At 45.1% G+C, this 4,164-nt stretch overlaps 1 pseudogene; it reads right to left on the bottom strand.

Annotated features, from left to right (window-relative positions):
- Positions 1–294: 294 nt before the first annotated feature.
- On the bottom strand, positions 295–1,088 carry LOC128583131 (40S ribosomal protein SA-like; annotated as a pseudogene).
- Positions 1,089–4,164: the final 3,076 nt, after the last annotated feature.

Raw genomic sequence — 4,164 nt, 5'->3', positions numbered from 1 at the left:
CTGAATGTCTCATGCTGGGCAGCTCAGCTGCCAATTCCTGTTCTTGGTTTATGGGACTCTTATGAGGTTGCGAGGGGATAATCACATTGATGGCAACGTTCTGTAACTGCACTGCCCAATACGGTAGCCACTACCCATATGTGGCTATTAAGTACTTAAAATGTGGATTAGTGCCACTGAGGAACCGAATTTTTAGTTATATTTAATTTTAATTAATTAAAACTTTTTAAAAACAGATGTTTGTTTTCCTGAAACCTTATTTCCACCATGTTTAAGAGCTTGTGGAAAAATAGCTTAAGACCACTCCATGGTTGTTCCTACCCAGTCAGTGCCCTGAGCAGTGGGAGCTGCAGACCAGGCTTCAGTGGCAGGCTGGCACTTCTGAATAGGCACAGAGGCCACCTGCAGTCTTTTGACCAGTCTGCAACCTCAGGTTAAGTAGCAGTAATCTCAGGAGCTGGAGCCGTCCATTCACCCTGAAATTCCTCTTGGTCACAGCTGTCTCAGCAGCAGCCTGCTTTTCCTTTTCAGTCTCTTCAGGAGCTCTATACAAGTAGAGATCAGGCATGACCTCCACGCATGTGGAGAACAGCATTCACCACGTCAGACCTACTGAGTGAGCTCCCTTGTTGTTGCATGGGATGGCAATGTCCACATAATGCAGAGAAAATCTGTGTGACACAGAGCAGTGGTAGGCGGGTTAACATAAGACGCCTCTGTGAGCGGCTGGGGAGGCTCCTGGAAGGCTGCCTAGATTTGGTTAGTGAAGGTTCCGGGACTGAAGCCACCAGCAGTAGCAGTGGCTCCAGTGGCAGCATCAAACTCCAGCACAACTCGCTGGCCAGTATTCCTGGAGGCTGTGACACTGACATCAGCAGGGTTTTCAGTGGCAACAATGGCCTGAGTTGCCAACAGAAGCTTTTCCCACATCCTCTTAGCTTTATGATGCAGACGCTGTCACTGTTCCTTTTGTAGATGTCCTGTTCCATTTGGAAGTCCAGGTTGGGGCCACCTAAGTGAGTTCCTGCTGCAAGGAATTTGAGGACATCCTCCTCCTTTATTTGCAGGACATCAAGGGCTCCGGACATTGTGAACGTTTCCCTTTAAGTGATGGTGGGAATCCCAAACCATGCTGTACAGACCCTCCTGAGAGCATGGAAAATAATTAATTTAAGCTTAAAAACCACACTTGGACAGTAACTACTGTGGTGGGCAATGTGGCTGTACAGGTACCCCCACACTTGTTTGTGGCTTCCCCTTTTATTTAGGACTTCTGACATCTGGAGAAAATCTCTCTTCCCTTCTTGTTGTCCCCAAAACATATCTTATCTCTTCTTGGGGATGTTGTCCACAATGTCTATGATGGTATTAATTTTCATGAAAGACTAAAAAGCCTCACATCTGTTCTGTTTGCCCCACCCTACAAAAGTGCTGAAATCAAGGAAATACCAAGGGTTTGGTGATCTCCTTGAAAGTGAGAAGAAAAAAGTATAGGGAAAACAAACACAAGTTAATATTTCAATTAATCACCATGCCACAGTAATACAGGAAGGCCTAGGGTAGGAGCCTCCGTGATGTCAGGCCACCCTTGTGTCACATCTGTCATGAGTTTTAATCTCACGTGCATAGCGTGCTCTGTGGCTCACCAAACCTCATGACTGCTGAACGTGTTGGGATGTTGCTCTGATTTTACACATGAAGAAATGGAGATGAGGAGCAAGTGATTTACATGACTTGTGAGACTCAAACACATGTCCATGCAGCTCCCTGAGCTGGAATCTGCTGGGTTGATAGAGTGATTTACAAGCCAGGCTTACCTCTCAGCCAAGACAGGAGTTTTGGAGGCTGCCCTTCTTGACTCTGTTCTTTAGGTCCTGATTAGGCAAATAATCAAAGGAGTTCTTTGTACAATATTGCTGTTTCAGTGTGTTATTTGTTGGAACATGTTAAATAATCACAAATGTTTACTAGTTACTCAGCTCTTCCTCTACCAGCAGAAGAACATGACCTCTGAGATATTTTAGTATTCCCGGTCATGGTCTTGAAGTAATTAGGAGTGTGTATTAGGACAGGGTTAGCAACCCTTGTGCAGCTCTGGCAGGAATATGTAAATGCAAGCTAGTTATGAACACAGTTCACAGTCTGAGTACTTGGGAAGTTACTCTGATCAGATATCTCAATTTCCCCAACATTGCTTGATTCTTTTTTTAGGAAACTACAGAATCACTTTCTTCACTGACTTTACAACTCTTCTGGTTGATTTCTATGGCTATCCTCTATCCTAATCCAGAGTGAAACAGACTAGGAAGCTAAAGATCATCCCATATAAATTCAGTTCACCAGCTCCTGCCTTCCTTCTTTCTCGTCCCCACAGGCACGATCACCCATGATCTTTGCTTTCTCTCTAGGAGCTGAGCTGGACCCGAAGAGAACTCTGACAGTCTCAGGCTGCTCCTGTTCCCTTGACAGGACATTTCCCTAGGAGAGATGCATGATAAATATAGCAGTTCTTCCTGGTTTTTAAGATCATTCTTCTGCCCTTTGAACAGCCTCAGGTAGTCCTAAACCCGCTGGTTCCCAGTAGAAAGCACTCCCAAAGGGGTCCTCTCCAGACTCAGACAGAAAATTTACCAGTCCAGTCATCTTTTGAACATGACTTTGATTCTACAGTCAGACCCCTGCTGGACCTTAGTTCCCACCTTATCCTGCAGCCCCAGTGTAGCCTGCTGTCTGAGACCCCCCAGGTCCCCTTTGGTAATACTCATTTTAGATTCCATTCTCCTACTGACTATTGGTGTCTGCAATGACTTTCTAAAACGTCGTTTTTCCTCCAGGAACAACTCAAGAGGAAGGAAGAAGAGGGTGTAAACTAGGAAACTGTGCCTACTGATTCCTAATTTTTCTTTCACTTTCTTAGAATGGAACCTCCAGATGTCTCCAAAAGTTTTCAGTCTCTACCTTCTTTGAAGGCATAAACTCCACTTTCATAGGCCCATCCTTGATACAGAAAAGAGAAGGGCAGGGGCTGGGGTTGGTGGGGAAGTAACTTGACTGTGGACCATGACAGGGCTAGCCACATGCCTTGAACAAAATGTTTTGAAGCTTTGATTAGAGATACGTATCACTGACGGCAGCCACTGGGAACAAGAAGGCTGCTTCAGTGATTTTGTTAATCATTCCTTGTTATTATAATTATTATTGTTCTTATCACCAGAAAGTGGAGACAAAAAAATATAATTATTATTGTTGTCAGTAATAAGCTATTTCTAATAAGCACCATTCAAGTGATGGCCCGGCAGCAGAGCTATTGAAGAACAGATTCTTTCCCAATTTTCCTGGTGGGAAGTTAAAGTTTTAAAGCTGGACCTTATTGGCATATGCACTGGGGTTTACATTTGTCATAAACACCAGAAAAACAAAATAATTTCCACTTGATTGCAAGGCTGCCAGAAATGGTGCAGCTGATTTCTGTTTCCCAGAGCTGCAGCCATATGTCTCTCCCTTCTCCAGTGTCATGTAACTGATTCGTGTTCGAAGGTAGTGTCTGTTACCATCTTCACCAGGGGCAAATACTGACTCTGGGAATGGTGACAGAAGCACTAGGTATGATGTTTCTAGTCAGCAACACTCCCCCACCAGCATCCCTTGGGCCCCCAGCCACTGGATCCTGTTCCTAGGTCATCTACTCCAGACCCATGAGTAAAGACCTTTTCTCTTGCTCCCTCTCATCCCACCTCCACAAAATTTCTTGTGTCAAACATTCCTTGCTGTACCTGGCTAATGGGATAAGATGCCTGTTATGTGCCAAAGAATTCTGATGGCCAGAACCTGGGATGGGGGTTACTCGGATGCCTGCAGGGTGTGAAGCAGATGAATACCAAAATTGGGAGAGCTTAGACTGATGACAGCTTGGGTAGCAGCCAAAGCCCCACCTAAAGGAATTGTCGTAGTCTGTTTTACATGCCTATAATTGAATACCTGAGACTGGGTATTTTATGAAGAGTGGAGACTTTTTTCCTACAGTTCTAGACATTGGTAAGTTAAAGGTTGAGGGCCCTGCATCTGATGAAGGCCTTCTTGATGCATCACCCCCTGGCAGAAGGGAGAAGGGCAAGAGATCCCACATAGGTGAGTCCAGGGGTCCTCAGACTGCAGCCCACAGGC

The sequence above is a fragment of the Nycticebus coucang genome, chromosome 1 (genome assembly GCF_027406575.1).
Source record: "Nycticebus coucang isolate mNycCou1 chromosome 1, mNycCou1.pri, whole genome shotgun sequence".
Lineage (NCBI taxonomy): Eukaryota > Metazoa > Chordata > Mammalia > Primates > Lorisidae > Nycticebus > Nycticebus coucang.
This window is presented reverse-complemented; position numbering and strand designations above follow the sequence as displayed.